Here is a 20,883-nt window from a genome sequence, read left to right as displayed (position 1 = left end):
CAGAGGAAAACATAAAGAAATGACAGGAATTGAGCATAGAGTGCTGCTAAGCAAATTCTAAGCTATTCTTCTTTCCTGCTATTTAGATGGTGAAACAAGGGTGGCATAAACACATATAAACTAAAAACAGAGACAAGAAGGACTTATTGAGTCATGTAGAAACACCAGAAATCTGTAGCATACTCTTTATGCCATCAAATCCACAACCAGTAGTTCAGAAACAAGCATTCCAGCATCTTTGATTATAGAAACTTTCACGCTTATAGTGCAAGTCTAGAGTGAGAAAAACAAACAACCAACCAACCCTTTTTACAATGCACAGGGTGGTTTATACAGAGAAAATATCCAAAAAATATCTACAAGAGCAGATCTTAAACATATATGTGGCAATAAGTGTCTTTAATCGTAATATCCTGAAATAAATGCATGAAAGATCTATCTGACTGCTGCGCTGGGGCAGCTGCCTTAAAAATGAGTAAATATGGTGTCCTTTGAGCTCTGCGCTGGCCAATTTATCATAACTATGCCTTGGGAGCTGAAGCGCTGCTAATAAGTGGCTTTATACACTGTTTCTGTAATAACTGGGCCTTAAATTCTCTTATCTACACCTCTCAAGCGGTTATGCTGCCTTTAGGTGGCTTTAATGCATTTAACGATGATTTGGTGAGCCTTAATGGCTCAGAACTGCTCCTTTGACTTTGTTGGGGGCCTTTAATGTTCATCTATGTTGGAAATAAAGATTTCCACTGATACTTTCGACTGATACTCTTTGCCGCTTCACTGATACACATTCAAACTGAATCGGGACCTTTTCTTTCTCTAATACAGTTTGCCGCTTCAAAATCGCCCCTTTATGGCCACTTTATGGCAAAAAATAGCTGTGGTGGCACCTCTGCGGGCTTCTGGAGGGATATCGACACCGACCGATTCAAAATAGCTTTAAAACTGATCAAAACTGCAAAATTGGCGGAATAATGGAGGCCGAGAGCTTGCTGAGGCGGAAAATGCTGCATTTGGAGCCAATCGGGCTTGGGGCGACGAAGGAATGGCCGCGAAATGCTTAATCTTCCTTTGCTGAGGGCGTCGAGCTGATACCTGTGAAAATGACCCTTTCCTTTATAAAAGGCAAAAATGCCTTTTAAACGTGAAAAACCATCAAAAATGGGCGAAAAACGAACACTGTTGCCAAAATTAGATCTGGGCCATTGGATCGCGCGAAGGCAGATCCAACGGCTGGCGCTAAATCGGCGATCGCTAGATCGGCGGATCCCAAACTGTAATACCTCCGATGAGCGATGAACCCCGCGGACCCGAAATTCTCTTAACACTGCGCTTTATATTATTTCGGCTCCGACCAGTCGGAGCCATATATGGGAGCAATGCGATTAAATATAGGCCGTTGATGCGGTTGTGTGATCAAATGGCCGCAATTAACTCAACACATTGGCGGTCGGCGGGGACGGGGGATATCATATATATGGGCGGAGCGAAATGGAAATGCGCGACATGATCAGGGTCGTTGATCCGAGGCCCCAATCCAACGGCTCCCGATAAATCGGCGCATCGGTGATCAGCTGGAATCAATACATGTGATATAGCATATGCATGCGATGCGATATACGTCTGGCGCGATCCTTGTTTGACAGGTAAGTCGTTCTCAGATTATGGACTTTTTATTGGCAATATGATTGCACGAATGTTAACTTAATTGACTTATTTCTATATATTAAACCCTATCCGCAGTTCTGAATATGATTATTTCTTTACCCTAAGCGGTTGCTATTAAATTAAATTGCAAGGTGAACGGAGAAGTACATTTTTTCTTGGCCATAGGGCTTTGACGCTCTTAAAAGCTGGACTCGAGAATAGTTTGTGACAAAAGCAAGAAGTGCCTAAGTTTACAACGTCCCATTTATACACTCAAACATGTAAGTTACTCATATTCATGGACGTAGCTAGTATCAGATTTTTACAGCAAAACTGAGAAAACAAGAATGTAAGTAAGATTGGTACACATAGCATATGGATGAGATAACCCGGACACTCTAAACTGCATGTTCCTAACATAGAAAGCGAAATTTCAGTGGGTTTTAAGCCCGGCATAACGTTGGATACTTTAATTTGAACGTTCATAGAAATAGTAACACAAAGCAACGATCAACACAGAATTTTAGGAATAAAATAAACGCATTGAACTAGCAACACAAAGCAACGATCAACACAGAATTTTAGGAATAAAATAAACGCATTGAATTAGCAACACAAAGCAACAGTATACACAGAAAAATTGACGAATAAAAGAAAAATAGAAATTTGAGAACATGCTGAAAATATGATATGCTACACATAAGTATTATATTTGTTATTTACCTATTTATGATGGAGTATCCAAGGATGATTTGCATATCTATTTACCTTTTATAATGGACTCTCCAAGGATGAAAGTATGCAACCGCGGCTACTAATAACACATCAAAAATCAATTAAGATTACACGAAAGTTTGGAAAAAAACTACCAAAAAAACAAAAAAATGTGTAAAAGCTTCCAAGAATGAAATCATACCAGATTTTTCCATAGAAGAAATGGCTAAAAGGTTCGTCTCCATGCATCCAAAGCTTCGTCTCTCTGCCTCTGAGCAACATAAACTACAGAGCAACTGTAGGCACCACCTAAAACACAGAACAAATATATACAGACAAACATGTGCATCGACCATCCACACGACCAACGTACAGTTCAGAGTGCCAAAGATATCGGAGGAATGAAATGAATGCTTTAAAACTGTATGTGGTTTCATAGAAATATTAGGCACTAAATAAGGAAGTTAGGTCGACATTGCCCCATTTCGCAGGGATTAGATTGGAGCTGTAGTGAAATTATTGTAGATAATTCTCCGAATATTTATACGGTGATGCATATGAATCTTCATTTTTCTTTCCTTTTTAAGCATGCCCGTTTTCCTTTTGATTTTGGCAATATTATTGGGAATCAATCGTAATAATGTTATACTCCTTTTTATAGATATATAAATTCAATTTAATGGCTAAAATAACACTTAAACTAAACTACTAAATAACATCTAAACTAAACTAAAATTTACTTCTACTAAATAGCATCTAAACTAAACTAAAATTTACTTTGATATTCTCTTTATCTATGAATGTTAATTTAATTGTGAATTAACAAATCATCGACATCTATAAATTTTAATTTAATTGTGAACTAACAAATTATTGACATTTCTTTCAACATTGCACATAATTGGTTTTAAGACTAATTATAAATATATAACACATCAACTAGAAAATTAGAGCTCACCAAAATTATTGAAAACATAATAATATATGAAATATCCTCCACAAACCAAATGCTTGTGTAGGTGGAGGACTAATGAAACACGGTTAGAATGCCCAAATCTATATCTTATAGTTTGATGCTCTTTTAGCAAACCATTCAAATCCATTTAACCTTCTCAACAAACTACCTCATTTTCCAAATCTTGAACTAGAGTGAAGATGGAAGTTAGAGTAGTTCATTCATCAAAGATGAACTTCACAACACTTTGATACCATCACTAATGTGCATTACCTCATATATACTACATAGTTACCCCTTAACATAAGTACAAAAGAAGAATAACATGACCACCCATATATATGTAAGAAAAATCAATTATCAGTTAGCTTTTCTCCATATAAAACATGATAACATTTCTTATATAAATATATATCCCTCTCATAGATAAAGGATTCTTTTCAAAAAATTAACAAACATTGTCCAATAGTAAACTAATGTTTTCTAAATTAAAATATGAAAACCCCAATATACATATTTCAAAATTTCTATTTAATTAAAAACTAACCCAATATTCCCAAACATAAGGATATTTATGAGGTCAAGGTCTTTGTATATTTTTGAGATAGAGGTCTTTGTACATGTAGAAATAATATTAAAAGTAATTACAAACTCCCTTTCATGTGGAGTTAGAAGGTTAAATATATTTCTATGTATATTTTTTTAGCAAAATGACATAAAGTGTTATTGTAATATAAAATGTAGAACTTACAATACTTATAGCTTTTTGAAGTGGAAAATTTGTTGTTCATTAAGTCAACATTTTATCAAGTTACATTCACATTTTAAAAAGATTGGCCCAAAAAATAATATATACTACGTTGGGGAAATGATAGTGACTAATTAACCTACATTCATTTCTTGTGCATGTCTATATTGTTTCCACTTTTTCTTTTGGTCTATGAAAGTATTTTTTTTTTTAAATATTTCATAGCACATACCTACACAAATTCCATTCGGGTGATGGAAGGATTTAAACACAACTGCACAAAATATTGGTAAATAAAAGGATTTTCCTTGCTATTTTATATGATTTTCCTGAGATTCATATGACACTAAAAACTCTCCTTCAATATTTACTTCAACAAATTCAAATTTCTTACTATAATCATAAATCACGACAAGTGAAAAATAAATGCAATTATAAATGTTCATCTTTTTTTAAATGTGCACTATATAAACATAATGATCAGTAGAGGATCAACCAAATCCACTTGTAAGATTTTTTTTTTCTTAAACCAAAACAAAAATAGAGAGTCAAGAACTTCAAAATATTATCTTTTGTTGTTACACAAGGCATAACTATTTCAAAAATTCTACAATCAAAGTAATTAGAACGTGTCTCCAGAGAATTGAAGGCACTGAGCTTGAGGAAAAATTATTCACCTAACTACTTGAGCTAGGATCATTTGACCCACTTTTCATATCCTTTTTTTCTTGAGATTCATATGACACCAAGAAATGTCATGTCTACCTGAATAACTTCTAATTCCTTACTATAATCGTAAACCATAACAAGTGGAAAATAAATTATATTATAAATGTTCATATGTTTTTTTTATGCACTGCATAAACTTAATCATCACTAGATGACCAACCAAATCCACTTGTAAGATTTTTCTTTTCGCTTTCTCGAATTAAAAAAAAAATAGAGAATTGGTAACATTGAAACATTAGCTTAGACTATTACAGAAGATATAACTATTTCAAAAATTCTACTAGCAAACCAAGTAGAACATGCCTCTAGAGAATTGAAGGCACTCTACTAGAGAAATCAAGTCTTCACCTAACTAATTGAGCTAGGATCATTTGACCCAATTATAATGTTCTTTTTTCAACCAAGGAGTTATGTGAGAAGCCAATAGAATTCATTTATATGACTTTCTTTCACAATTTTCACCAGGTATAGCATGTCTCCACAGATTTGAATCCACCATAGCTAGAAAGACAATTTGTGCCTCTATTGCTTGAGCTAAACTCCTGCGACACCCAATTGCCATATTCTTACCAAGATTTCGATAAATATTTTCCTTAGAAAAAATAGATATTAACATTTAGTAAGGAAACGATGGTATCACATTATGTCACCAATTCTAGTTAAGATAAACTTAAGCCAACTACACAACCAAATAATTATTTTAAAAATATACAAGCTACATAAATTTTCACCAATTAAAGATAATAATATTATATTGTAAATTTGCAATGACCTTAGTGATGCCATGGTAGTCCATTCTATATTACAAAGATTCAATCATTAATGCCTATAGAAAAAGTGATTATGTTTTCTTGTAATAATAAAGGATATATATAGTTTATAGGATATATATAGTTCACACCTTAGCATTGAGGAAATTTAAACATTTGTTGCATATATATAATTTTAAGGTCAGCATACGTAAATTATTATTATCATTATTATTATCATTATTATCATTATTAAAATATAATAATAATGTAACACTCCTCCATTGTATGTAAAATTTTGCTAACCTAAGTTAAGAAAAGCTAGGTCTCATGTGTAACAAGGAAAGTAAATAATTTATTATTAAATAAAATAATTTAATCACTTGGAAAACTGAGACAACAAGAGTGAGATTCTTGCCAAATCCCATTGGTGAATGGGAAGGGATAATTGCTTCATGATAAGACTTCCAGATCAAATTTTAGATAAGCTTATTAGATTGGGTATAAATATCCATTAACCTACTTATCTGGAGAAAGATGCTAATTTAAGAAAAACATAAAAGGCATGCAGGAGAGAAAAGCCAGGTTTTATTAGGAAAAGCCTTGCAAGAGAGAAAAGCGAGCTTTTCTGGGAAAAAGCGAGCTTTTCTGGGAAAAAGCTAGGCAAATGGATAAAAAGATAAATAAAAGTGGGATGCTTCTAATGGAAACCATATCATGAAAGAGCGTACTAAAATCTCATTGAAGTGATCAAAACGAGGCAATTGATCTATTGAAAGAAATATCAGCTCAAGGGTGAACTGGAAAAAGACAATTCTAGGTTGGGCATTAGTGATCGATTTTCCCAGTGACATTCTCTCAGGTAATCTAGTTTCCATGGGATGTTCTGCACATTCACTCCTTACCCTTTATGTTGTCAATTTATTCAACATATCAGAGAATTTCTTGATTTTTCCTTGATGTGAGATTATTATATATGAATACATGTGACAATTATTGTACATAAATGTAAACCAAGTTAAATTTAGTGAAGGAACATAATATGTGGCCTTTATGCAATAATTCTTATGTTGTCACTTCTTTGAACTTATGTGCTATCTTTGTTTTTAAGATGGTGAATAGTTATGCTTGAGATACTATATATATATATATATATATATATATATATATATATATATATATATATATATATATATAATTAAGGTGTAAGGCTTGAAAATGTATAACTTATGGTTTAGGTTATCTATGTTATGCATTATGCATTATCGAGTGAATTGCATCTACTGAGGCTTGTATAACATAAGATATATGCCAGTATTCTTTCAACTATGCCTGTAGGATTATGACAATGATTGATTCTTCCCCTATAGGATCATGTTGAATGCCCATGATTGATCCTTCCGTCTGAGTAGTAATGTATGAACAATAAATATTAAAGGGTTTATTCATGCTGTAGTAAATAAGTATATTAATGGAACCTAAAGGTCCATATCATGGATCAATTAAAGAAAAGTAGTTAGTTAGTGATTTGGTGCCTAAGGGGTATGTGGGAAATGGTATTGAAGCTCTAAGTTCAAACATTTTGGCCTATGGGTCAATCCACCTCTATAAGATATAAATGAGTTGTTATTAGGTTCTGTTACAATGAGTTCTAGAGTAGTGTCTTAAGCTATTAGAATTAATAACCATTGAAATTATATTTTAAAATGTTTTATTGGAGGCGGGTGTTGAAGCAATAACACACACACACACACACATACACACACATAGACACATATATGTTATCTAATATATATGTTATGATATATCTATATATATATATATATATATATATATATATATATATATATATATATATATATATATATATATTATAATGAAATCGAAGATAAGGTTGAACTAGGATTGTGTAAAAAGATGGATTTTTGTATGGCTAAAGGTGGTATTTTAGTGATGATTGGAAACTTCAATATTTCTTGTCAAAGCATGTAACAAATTGTGTTTCAAATTGCATAAAGGGATAAATTAAAGGATGAAGAAGTTTTTCCTTTTGACCAAACCTTCATCCTATCTAAATTAAACAATACCACGAGTCAAATAGTTACAAAATACCATGATTCATGTCAAGCAAATGTGTTATGGATGTAGCCAGCAAATAACATTTTGTGCTCCATGTATTCATATAAGCTCCTTGTTTAATACATTTTCTCATGTTCATATACACAAATATTCTTTAGTTATTAGAATTAATTCTCATATGAATGTGTTTATTTTTAGTTTACACATTACAACTAAAAGTGAAATCATAATAACCAAATCAACATTAATAGATACTAGTTCTGGTGTTGATTTGAATATCTAAATTTACGATGTCCATGGAGGCACGAAGAAAATGTTGGGGACACGAAATTGTTTTTGGAAATTGATTTCTTCGGAGGGATACCTCAAATATAATTCAGTCCACACACTCAATCCCTTTTTCTTGATATGAATAGTCATCCATTCTGTGGTCTCATTGAATATAGTAGAAGCCATGAAAATTTTTATCTTGATTCTTTAATATCAAGTTCCTTGATCAATTATTTAGAAAGCTAAATCACAAGTGTCACTTAGGACAATGCATTAATACTTTAGCAACAAGGAGCTTCCTGTATTAGTGACAGTAGATGAGTGCATTAGCTTGTGCTTGTGAACTCTAGAATAGATTAATAAATATATGTGCCATATCTACATGGCCATGAATGATGCCAAATAAATCATATGGTTTCGACTCCATAGAACTCTCTTGGGGAATCCTACTTGTCTCCATGTTACATAGATATACGATACGCGATAGAGACATTGAAAAAGTACATAGAGACTCTCCACATTCCTTGCGAGTCCCACCTTGTCTCACAATTCTTAGAGAATTGAAATAATTAGAGATGGTACGATCCAAGAAACTGAAGAATATTGTAGGAAACTTGTAAAAATGAATAATTGATGATATTTCCTCAGGTCCCTCCATTGTAGCAATAGTTGTATCTGTTGCTATTGTCGTAACTGTTGCAAAAAGAGAATCAAAGATGCTAAGAGAATTCACTTGTAAGAGATTTTTTCTTTTGGATAAATACATATTGGGATCATAGGGTTTGTGGTTCCTACCCAACATCATGAAGATGGTTTGAAACCCTTATAGTTGTTACTCGAATTAACTATTCCTTTCCCTTGGTTGAGGCAATTAGCGGATGAAGGAGGGAGCCTAAGTGAGGTAATACCTAAAAACATGTAAATCAAGGTATAAAAGAAAAAATATGCTAAATGATGGATTTAAAGCACAAGATGCTAGATTTAAAGACCAAAATTATTTTCAAATTGATTAACTGAGGAAATGTATCTGTTTCCCTTTCCAATCAGTAACTCTACTGTTATGAAACTAGCTCACAAAAAGATAGAAAAGATAGATCAACACCTTAGAAATAATCCTCTTCGAGGGGGAAACCTCATTTACATTACAGAAATGAACAATTCTTAGATGATTCAACTGAAAAAACCTCCTTTGTGTATATAGGATTCTAAGGGGTCACAATATAACCAAGTCCACCTAACAATAATAATATAAGGGGACAAAAATAACAATAGAGGGATTCTATGGGCACAACAATAACAATATGGGGACACTAGGGGCACAAAAATAATAATAAGGCATATAACAATAATAGTAATTGGCAAATCACTAATATTATAAGGATCTAACATGCGCCTCTCCTTAAAAAAGTGTTGTCCTCAATGCTTGAGTAGTTCTGGATTCTTTTGTATAACTTCTCATCCTCCCATGTGGAATCTTAGGTGGATAAGTTCTTCCACTTCGATTTCGTAGCTATCGAGTTCTTGTTTCTGTGACTACTTCCAGTTCCAATATAATTTTTCCTTCCTCGTCAAGTTCTCGCAATATTCTTTGAACTGGGAGCTTGTTGCCCATAACCGTCTTTAAACATGAAACATGGAAATCTGGGTGCACTCGAGAAGCTGTAGGAAGCTCCAATTTGTATGCTATAGTACCAATCTTTTGCAACACCTTGTATGGACCATAATACTTTGGTGATAATTTATTATCCTTCTTAGCTTGCCTGAGGGACATTTGTTTTTACGGTTGTAGCCATAGGAGTAGCCAGTCGCCTACATCAAAACTTCTTTCGCTACGATGTTGATCTACCTATTGTTTCATTCTATTATGATGTTCCACTACTTGAACCTTAGAATTTTCTCGTAAATATGATGTTATGGATGGTGGATGATATCCATAAAGTGCCAAAATGGGCTCATTTTTGTTGTAGTATGGAAGGAAGTGTTATACCACCATTCAGCCAGAGGCAACCATTTGACCCATTATGTCTCTTTATCAGATACAAAGCAACAAAGATATCCTTCCAAACATTTGTTTACTATCTCAGTTTTTCCCATCAGATTGAGGGTGATAAGATGAGTTATGAGCTAATTGAGTACCGAGATAAGAAAATAATTCTGTCCAAAATTTTCTAGTGAAAATGGGATCTCTTTAACTTACAATAATGTTTGGGTTTCCATGTAGGTTTTGAATTGATTCCATAAATGCAGTAGAAATTGTACTAGCTTTAAATGGATGTGATAATGCACAAAATTGTGCATACTTGGTAAGTCCGTCAACTACCACCATGATGACACTCTTTCCTTCAGACTTGGGTAAACTTGTGATAAAATCCATTGAAACCTCCTCGCAACATTGGCTTGGAATGTGTAAAGGTTATAATAGACTTGGGGTCTTAATTGTTTCAACTTTATTTTGTTGGCAAACCAAACATTCAGCCACAAACTTTTGAATATCCGATTTAAGGCCATCCCAAAAAAATTCGTTCTTAACCCTGTGGTAATTTTTTTAAAATCCTAAGTTCCTTCCTAAGGGAGAAGTGTGTAATTCCATAAGAATCTTTTGTTTGAGTTGGGAATTCTTATATAGGTATAAGTGATCTTCGTACCATAATGAATTATTTTTCTAGCTAAGTGTATGAGATGTACTGGAATCTTGTTGTAATTTTCGAATGAGTGCCCACACTTCTTCATCATTCTTTCATTCCTCCCTTGCTTCGTTTATCTAATCTGGTCATATAATAGAAATGGAACACAACAATGCTTCCACATCCTCATCCTTTCTTGAGAGTGCATCTGCCACAACATTTTGCTTCCCTTTTTTGTAGATGATTTCAAAGTCATAACCCAACATCTTTGTGACCCATTTTTGTTGCTCTTCAGAGGATAATCTTTGTTCTAAAAAGTATTTAATACTATGATGATCCGTTTTTACCTTGAAGTGTCTTTACATTAGGTAGGGCCGCCATTTCTTAAGTGCATGTAGTATTCCCAACATTTCCTTTTGATAAATAGCTTTATGTAAATAATTTCCCTTGATTGGACAACTTTCGAAAGCAATGGGTCTTTCATCTTGCATTAAAACAACACCAATTCCATTTCCTAAAGCATCACATTCCACAATAAATGTTTTTGTGAAGTCCGGCGTAGCTAAGACTGGTGCTTGGCACATTACCTCTTTCAGATGTTCAAAGGCCTTTGTTGATTCTGGAGTCTGAAAATGCATCTTTCCTCAATAATGTTGTTAGAGGTGCTGCTATTCTCCCATAATTCTTAACAAACTTGTGTTAATACTCTGTCAACCTGAGAAATCCTCGTAGACGCTTTATGGATGTGGGAATTTTTCATTCCATAATGGCTTTAATTTTTCTAGGGTCTACTTTAACACCTTCATGAGATACAATATGACCTAGATATTCCACCTCTTGTACTCGAAAGAAACATTTGGAGCTTTTTTCATATAATTGTTTCTCCTGCAATTGTTTGAGCACCCTGTCAACATGTTCAACATGATCCTTCCAAGAATTGTTGTAGATTAGCATATCATCAAAAAATACTAACACAAATTTTCTAAGGAAGGGTTTGAAAATGGAATTCGTCAAACCTTGAAATGTAGAAGGTGCGTTGGTAAAGCAAAAAGGCATGACCAAAAATTCATAATGACCCTCATGAGTTCTAAGTGTTATTTTTGGAATGTCTTTAGTCTTCATTCTAAATGAAGATCCAACTTGGTGAAGTAAATTGATCCATGCAATTCATCCAATAATTCATCAATGACAGGAATGGGAAATTTAACTTTAATAGTGAGCTTGTCGATATCCCTATAATTTGGACACATATGCCATGATCCATCCTTCTTGTGCACCAATACTACTAGAGTAGAGAAATATCTTTGACTAGGTTGAATTATACCAGCCTCTAGAATTTCTGCAACCATATGTTCAATTTCACTCTTTTGGGCATAGGGATATTTGTACGTCCTGATGTTTGGAGGAACACTTCCTCGAATCAAATGAATAGAATGCTCATGATCATGAATAGGCGCGAGACCTTTGGGAGTATCAAATACCTTGGAATGATTGTCCATGACTTTTTGGAGATTTGGAGAAATAGATGATTTCGATGTGGGAACCTATAGTAAACATAATTGTGCAATTACACCTCATTGTTCCTTCTTCAGAATATTTTTCATACCGTTAGAGTTGATTATCTTTCCCGATTTCCCTGCAATACCCCTTAATTCGATTTCCTTTCCTCCCATGGAAAATTTCATGAAAAGTTCCAGAAAATTAAAAGTTGTTGTACACAAGGATTTTAGCCATTGGACTCGTAGTACAACATCAACACCACCCATTGGAATGGAAAGCATTGGGATATTCAATACATACTCTCCCATGGATAGCTTGATATTATGGCACTTTCTAGAGCAATTTATGGTTCCTCCACTTGCAACCATCACTTGACACTCTGGTGCCCACACTTCTTCATCATTCTTCCATTTCTCCCTTGCTTCGTTTATCTAATCTAGTTGAATAATAGAAATGGCACACAACAATGCTTCCACATCCTCATCCTTTCTTGAGAGTGCATCTGCCACAACATTTTGCTTCCCTTTTTTGTAGATGATTTCAAAGTCATAACCCAGCATATTTGTGACCCATTTTTGTTGCTCTTCAGAGGATAATATTTGTTCTAAAAAGTATTTAAGACTATCATGATCCGTTTTTTCCTTGAAGTGTCTTCGCATTAGGTAGCGTCGCCATTTCTTAAGTGCATGTAGCATTCCCAACATTTCCTTCTGATAAATAACTTTATGTAAATAATTTCCCTTGATTGGATGACTTTAGAAAGTAATGGGTCTTTCATCTTGCATTCAAAGAACACCAATTCCATTTCCTAAAGCATCACATTCCACAATAAAGGTTTTTGTGAAGTCCAGCGTAGCTAAGACCGGTGCTTGACACATTGCCTCTTTAAGATGTTCAAAGGCCTTTGTTGATTCTAGAGTTTGAAAATGCATATTTCTTCAATAATGTTGTTAGAGGTGCTACTATTCTCCCATAATTCTTAACAAACTTGTGTTAATACCCTGTCAACCCGAGAAATCCTCACAGACGCTTTATGGATGTGGGGATTTTCCATTCCATAATGCCTTTAATTTTGCTAGGGTCTACCTTAACACCTTCATGAGATACAATATGACCTAGATATTCTACCTCTTGTACTCCAAAGAAACATTTGGAGCTTTTTTCATATAATTGTTTCTCCTGCAATTGTTTGAGCACCCTGTCAACATGTTCAACATGATCCTTCCAAGAATTGTTGTAGATTAGCATATCATCAAAAAATACTAACACAAATTTTCTAAGGAAGGGTTTGAAAATGGAATTCATCAAACCTTGAAATGTAGAAGGTGCATTGGTAAAGCAAAAAGGCATGACCAAAAATTCATAATGACCCTCATGAGTTCTAAGTGCTGTTTTTGGAATGTCTTTAGTCTTCATTCTAATTTAATGATACCCTGAATGAAGATCCAACTTGGTGAAGTAAATTGATCCATGCAATTCATCCAATAATTCGTCAATGACAAGAATGGGAAATTTAACTTTAATAGTGAGCTTGTTGACCTCCCTATAATCTGGACACATGTGCCATGATCCATCCTTCTTGTGCACCAATACTACTAGAGCAGAGAAAGATCTTTGACTAGGTTGAATTATACCAGCCTCTAGCATTTCTGCAACCATATGTTCAATTTCACTCTTTTAGGCATAGGGATATCTGTACAACCTGATGTTTGGAGGAACACTTCCTAGAATCAAATGAATAGCATGATCATGATCATGAATAGGTGCGAGACCTTTGGGAGTATCAAATACCTTAGAATGATTGTCCAAGACTTTTTGGAGATTTGGAGAAATAGACGATTTCGATGTGGGAACCTCTAGCGAGCATAATTGTGCAATTACACCTCATTGTTCCTTCTTTAGAAGATTTGTCATACAGTTAGAGATGATTATCTTTCCCAATTTCCATGCAATACCCCTTCATTCGACTTCCTTTCCTTCCATAGAAAATTTCATGAAAAGTTCCTGAAAATTAAAAGCTATTGTACTCAAGGATTGTAGCGAGTACAACATCAGCACCACCCATTGAAATGGAAAGCATTGTGCTGTTCAATACATATTCTCCTATGGATAGGTTGATATTATGGCACTTTCTAGAGCAATTTATGGTTCCTCCACTTGCAACCATCACTTGACACTCTGGTGCTGGATATAGGAAGCAATTCAATTCCTTTGCTATCTTACAACGAATAAAATTAAGGGTACTTCCCAAATCAATCAACACTATTACCTTTTTCTTCTTGATATGTCCTTCTATCTTGATAGTTTGAGGAGTGGTAATTCCAGCCAATGCATTACAAGATATGGTCGGATTCATTTCTTCTTTATCTTGGGTTTGTTCCTGGACTATATCCTCTTCTTTTGACATTTCTTGTTCCTTTTCTTCCTCCTCTTCACAATCTATGTAGAATAATTTCTTCTCAGCACACTTATGACCTTTAGTGTATTTTCTATCACAACTGTAACAAAGCCCTTTTGCTCTTTTTTCTTCCAATTGTTGTGGTGTCAACCTTATAGGTTGTGGAAGGCTATGGGCCACAACACTTCCATCTTGATAGTTGTGAGTGGTTGGCTTCCTGGTTGCCATAATTTTTCTTTCTATTTTTCTTGCTAACTTGAATGCCTTCTCCAATGAATCAGCTTCCCAAAAGCGAACCTTGTATTGGATATTATCCTTTAAAGACCCTATGAACACATTAATCCTATGCTCCTATGGAATATCTTTTACCCTTAGATTCAATTTTTGGAAGTCCTCAATGTGTTCCATCATTAAACACTTTTGTTTGAGATTTATCAATTGGCTAAAAAATGTGTTGCTTTTTGTATCCCCATCATGTGTTATCATTTCCTTCGTAAAAATTTCCCATGTGACAATTTCTTTACGAGAGCAAAGCCATTCATACCATACAAACTGATTTTGTTCCAAATATAAAGTTGCAATACATACATTTTGTGTGTTTTACACATTATGGAGATCAAAAAATTGCTCTATCTGTAGTATCCATGTTTCGGGATATTTGCCATCAAACTTCCTCATATCGATTTTTGGAACATGGTGCATATTCAATCCAACATTAGAGTCTATGAAATCATGATTAACATTCCTATTGTTCTCGTCATGAGTTTCCTTTACTACCCTTTTGCCATTAGTGACCATTTCTTGGAGAAAATTATTCAAATTTATTTTCAATTCTTCCATGTTATCGCACACACCATTCATATTAGCATCCATGCCATTCATCTTGACTTGCATGCCATTCATATTAGCTTCCATGCCATTCATATTGGCTTCATTTACCTTTAGTGAGAGTGAAATTTGTTGTACCTGGTCTTGTAATTTTGATATATCATGTTGCATTTATTCCTCTTCTTCATGAGTCATGCTAGATATTTTAGGTTTCTTACTAGGTGTTTCCATTTTCTTTCTTCAGGGCATTAATTGATGCTAATAATTCTTCACTACTCCCTTTGAATTCCTTCAAACTAATTTTTCAAACCAATCTTATGCAAAATTAAAAATAAACTACACACCATTTTTTTACTTTGTAAGAGCTTGATATTAAATCTGTTCTATCTTTGTAACTATAGATCTTAAATATCTGAAATCTCATCTTATGGTGGCTCTTTTTAGTTCTCTTTCTAACCCTATAAGTCTGATCAAGATTGGATTCTCCAAGGAAGAGTTATGCCAAATCTCCCACAGTGACCTGATTATAGACTAGTTCAGTAGAGCAAACTTGTATGACATCCCACATGTCAATGTTTTGACCTCGGTACCTGAAACTGATACATAGACAACTACAAGTTGTCCTCTTTCCTCAAATTCTTCCGAAATTTCAATCTGATGCTCAAAACAAAAGTTATGGAAATTTTCCGTAGGTCACATGTTTGGAATGTAATTTGGGAGTCCACAAAAACCCTAAATTCCTCAGCTCATATCTCCGCAAATATAGGGCAATGGGCTCTGAAATTTGGACCCGATGTTCAAAACGATTTCGGCTCAAATGGTTTTTTTTTGTAGCTTTTGAAACGTCAGAGAAAAAAAGTTATAGTGAAACTTCCATGATGGCCTGTTTGGAGTAGTGAAACCCTAGAATCCAAAGCTCTGATACCAAACGTTATGAAACCAGCTCACAAAAATATAGATCAATGCCTTAGAAATAAGCCTCTTCGAAGGGGAAACCTCCTTTACATTATGCAAATGAACAATTCTTAGATGATTCAAATGACAAAACCTCCTTTCTATATATAGGAGTCTAAGGGATCACAATATAAGCAAGCTGACCTAACAATAATAATAATAAGGGATATATCGACACTAATAATGGGGGAATCACTAATATTATAAGGACCTAACAACCGCCCTCTATGGTTGCCTTATCTGCTGAACTTAAGGTGATTGCAAAAGGATTAGATTTCCGCAAAAGTGTTTAGAGGACAAGCCTAATTTGGTGACATGCCTTAAAAAAAAAATTCAATGGATTGTCATCCCACAGATTCCGCCTTTTTATTCATAAATCTAGAGTCACTTCTAGAATAGGGATAATCATGGATAAGGAAAAAATCACTTCAACATCATACGCTTCCTACGTGTAATTTCCATTTACGCATCATTTTAAACAAAGAGCAAGAAAATTTCTTAAATAATATTCTTTGTCTGTGATGCATCATATATGTACGCATGCACTGGAGGATGACATGCTCATAGGTGTTTAGTATTACAATGCTTGATGCATGAAATTTTTTATCAGTTGAGCACACCAAAGACAATGGGGTATGGAGAGACCCTACTTGATTAATGTTCAAGCCACCTGAGATGTCATGGGAAGATGGTGGATGATCAATAATTAAATCAATCCTTTCAACCACCCCCATTCACTAACTATCCTTGCTGTCAACAACATGATTCAAACATGCACTCGCGAAACCCAACATATTTCAAATATATTTCTTTACCCTTAACATAAGTTGCATTCCATTGTAGGATTTCGTTATAAGTGAACTTCTCTTCTAAAATCCACGTGTCCTTCCTAACAAATTTACATCTTGTGGAAAATTAAATGCGGTGTCCTTTTTGGGTAGGCCTTACAGTTGTGAGCTAGAATGAAAAGTACTCCAATGGTAAGAAATTGTTTGAATAACCAATCTATTTCTTCTATCGCAAAGAATGGTAAAAGTGATTATACTTCTACTGTACATTATCAATGAAAACTCTGCATACCGAGGACCAGAGATTTGGGTAATAAGACATGGTATGGTTTTACTAATAAGAGCAAATATTTATAAGCTCATTCCCTGGCTTCCAAATTTAATTTAAATGGCATAACTTTCTTTTATCACAAGTGAAAGAAATCAAGGGGAGGAAGATTTCATGAAAATAATTCAAGAAATACTTCGATTAAAAATAGATTTGAAATTATTATTATTGTGAAGTTAAGATTACAGAATTGCATGAGTGAACTCTTTCTAACTAAATGACTTTGTACATTGGAAGACTATGTAGACTAAATATGGGAGTTGAAAAAAAAAAACATGGCAAATACATATTAGTAGTGGCAGGTATTGGTTGTATTGATGAAGATTGCACATGTTTTATTCGGTACACTTAATGTGTGAAAAAAGTACCAAAACATGTTGATAGATATGCCATGATTTCCTTGATGACAACGATATTGGTTTCAGAGTAGTCTGCATACATGTTTAATTAGTCAAAACAAGTTTTATTGACTTGGGGGAACTTTGTGTATAAACAAACCATAGAAGAATGTGTACAGTTTATACGAATTATTTTTTTTCATGGATAAAATAGAAGGATAGGAATACTTTATCTTTGAAGTTGCAAATTTACATTATGTTCAAAGTTGAGATTCATGATGTGCTTACATGCCTATGCTTACATATATGTATGACTTGCATGAAGGGCTCAATGGTGTGGTTACGATGAGTTGCAGTGATATGCCTACATGAATGGATGGATCAAAACTCTCATAATTAACCTGAGTTAGAAACTGATTAAGATGCTAGATATTCATAATTGAGCTTGAATAATAAACAAAACATTCTATGGTATTGAATAATAGTAATGCAAATAAATAATCAACATGTTATTTGTTGTGTGATTAATGAAGTGGTTGTTTTTAGTTTGCCTACTTATTGAATGAAGTGAAGGTTTAAATTCTACTTATTATATGCGGTGGAAGTTTGTCAAAATTTAAATTATTGTTGAATAATCTTAAATTGGTCTAAGATACTTTCATACTCTTCAATGATTCATAGTAGAGTGGGAGAAATAAACAATTTTAAAGTATGGTTATTTTCTAGAAAGTGGGATGCTATAACCACAATATTAACTAGACATTCAATTGGATAACCAGTAGTACATCTATAAGAACAATATGTATATCATTTAGGAATGAGAGGGTTAAAATATTAAATGCCTCCACATAAGAGGAGTAAATCATATAACAAGCTTAGGAAGCAGTGAAATAATGTTTATGCTATAATGTTTATGCATATAGAGATCTTGAAATATGAAGGGAAGAATTGATGAACCTTTTTGAAATAAAATGTAAGTGTTTTATTTCCATAGATCATGGAGAACATGAGGAAAAATAGAAAAATTAAAGTTTATAAATGGAAACTATATAAATCATTAGGTAAGAAGTCCTTGACATACTATCAACATTAACATAAGCTGATGGTTACTTAAGTTGGTTCCATCCTAGAAAAGATTCTAGATGGTTTATATAATAAAATTTCCCATGAAATATCATCTACATCTGATGATGCAAACCATTTTTGAATGTAATTTTTTCCTTAGGGAAAATTCTATTGAAGTGAACTTAACCTTACCAGGTTATTATATTGAGTAACATATGCACATTTCATTGGACATGCATAGTTTTGACCTATATGTGTATTTCAGTAAAACAATATCTAAATAATTGTAACTAATATAAATTAGAAGCACAAATTATATGTTCAAATCTACACTAAACCAGGGTGAGAGTTATGAAGAATGTGAAAACATGCAATACAAATTATTGTATGCATGAAGACATCATACATGAATAATTGTATGACCTTCATAAGTAGGTCAATGAGACTGTCACCCAAAAGTACCAATAAATAATGGAAGTGTAAAAGAATCTCCTAAGGATCATGATTAATATTAATAAGACAATATTAAATACAAGTTCAAGTACAGATTCATAAGTTTACTCAAATTCCAATGTGTCAACTCAAAGCATGCAACCTCAAACTTCACAATCTTAATGTTCATCTCCATCTAGGTATAGATGGGGTTCTGCTGATACCTTACAAACAGAAATATTTCAAATCTAAAGCAAGAAAATGATACTTTTAGTAAAAGGATTATAGATCTTGCGAAGGCATTTATTATGGGAAGTGATAAGATTAAAATAATTTGGGTGTATAAATAAGCTTTATGAAACATAAAAGACAAACAACTTAGAACAATTCAAATGAAACCTAATGGCTAGTAAGAAGTACACTAGATTTAAAACATGACTTTTCCAAACCAATTAACAAATTTTTGGTAAAGAAAAAGGATTTACATTAGTGCAACTAATGATGATGTAATGATCTTAGGCTGGTAGTAAAATAATACACACATCAAGAAAAATGGAACATATAAAATGTTTTAGATGAGGAAGAAAGAGGATAACAAATCATGCAACAACTTGTTGCTAATTTAATAAGATGATGACTGAAGTGGTACTGGTAATTAGGATTGTTGTATGCAAAATATATTGTGTATCTAATAAATGGACAAACGCATAATATGAAATGCACATTTTGTAAAACTATTGACTATCCAACAATCTTAAAAAAGTCTACATGTCTGATTACATTAATAGTGTTGTCTCGTTCTTAATGGGACTACATAGCCAGTATTGCATAAGCAACAGAGGAATTCATGTTAATTAATTTGATAATTGATAAATGAGTTATATTATCTTTGGGGTGATTGAATGTTAAATGAGGTGTTAACATGTAAATGCCCTAGGATCACACCCTAGAGCACATAGTGCCTCAAAAACATAGATTGTGTGGAAGTGAATACAATGTAACTTTCATTTATAAGTTATGTATGGGATATGGATGTGCTTGTCTACTGATTGTTCTATTGGTTTTCGACATACACTGAATTATTCATGGATAAGAAGGGTTGGAAGAAGTGTATAGAGAGCAACAGTAAATCATATGACATCATTATTTTACATATGTGGTACTTTTGAGTACCAAACGATGATTTTCTTCGTTAAAGACGAAGTTAAGCTTGTTATTAGACTTCAAATATCCATGTTAAACTAACTATCATAGTCAATAGTCTTCTTTATGATTAAGGAGAGGTCATATTTCATTGTTGTTAAAACCTTGTGTAAGTGACAGATTAAATCGCAAAAGTCAAATTTATGGGTATGATAAAGTTGGAGTATGCATGATTACTTCTATGGTATTATTTTGCTGACATTGTACTACAACCACAAGACACATGAAAATAATTGGCTAAATAAAAGCATCTAAATATGTTGACATAAAATTATTCACTCGTTGCAGAAGTTGAAGAGGTCCGCAAAATTCCTTATTCTACAATCGATAAATTAAGCACAATTTTATCGAACATGCCTAAAGGTAATAAATAAAGGAATTTTTGGCATAATATTAACATGGTTGAAAACTTGTGGATGAATTATATGTCATGCATGTAACATTATGGACATTGATATTAGGTACACATGTACATGTGGTAATGTGTACAAATGGTAGGCATGCGCAAAGGCACTGGGTGATTGTTTTTTTAGG

This window comes from Pinus tabuliformis, chromosome 7, assembly GCF_031772625.1.
Source record: "Pinus tabuliformis cultivar Carrire ecotype Pingquan chromosome 7, CPIR1, whole genome shotgun sequence".
NCBI lineage: Eukaryota > Viridiplantae > Streptophyta > Pinopsida > Pinales > Pinaceae > Pinus > Pinus tabuliformis.
The sequence above is the reverse complement of the archived record's forward strand: the minus strand, read 5'-3'. Positions refer to the sequence as shown.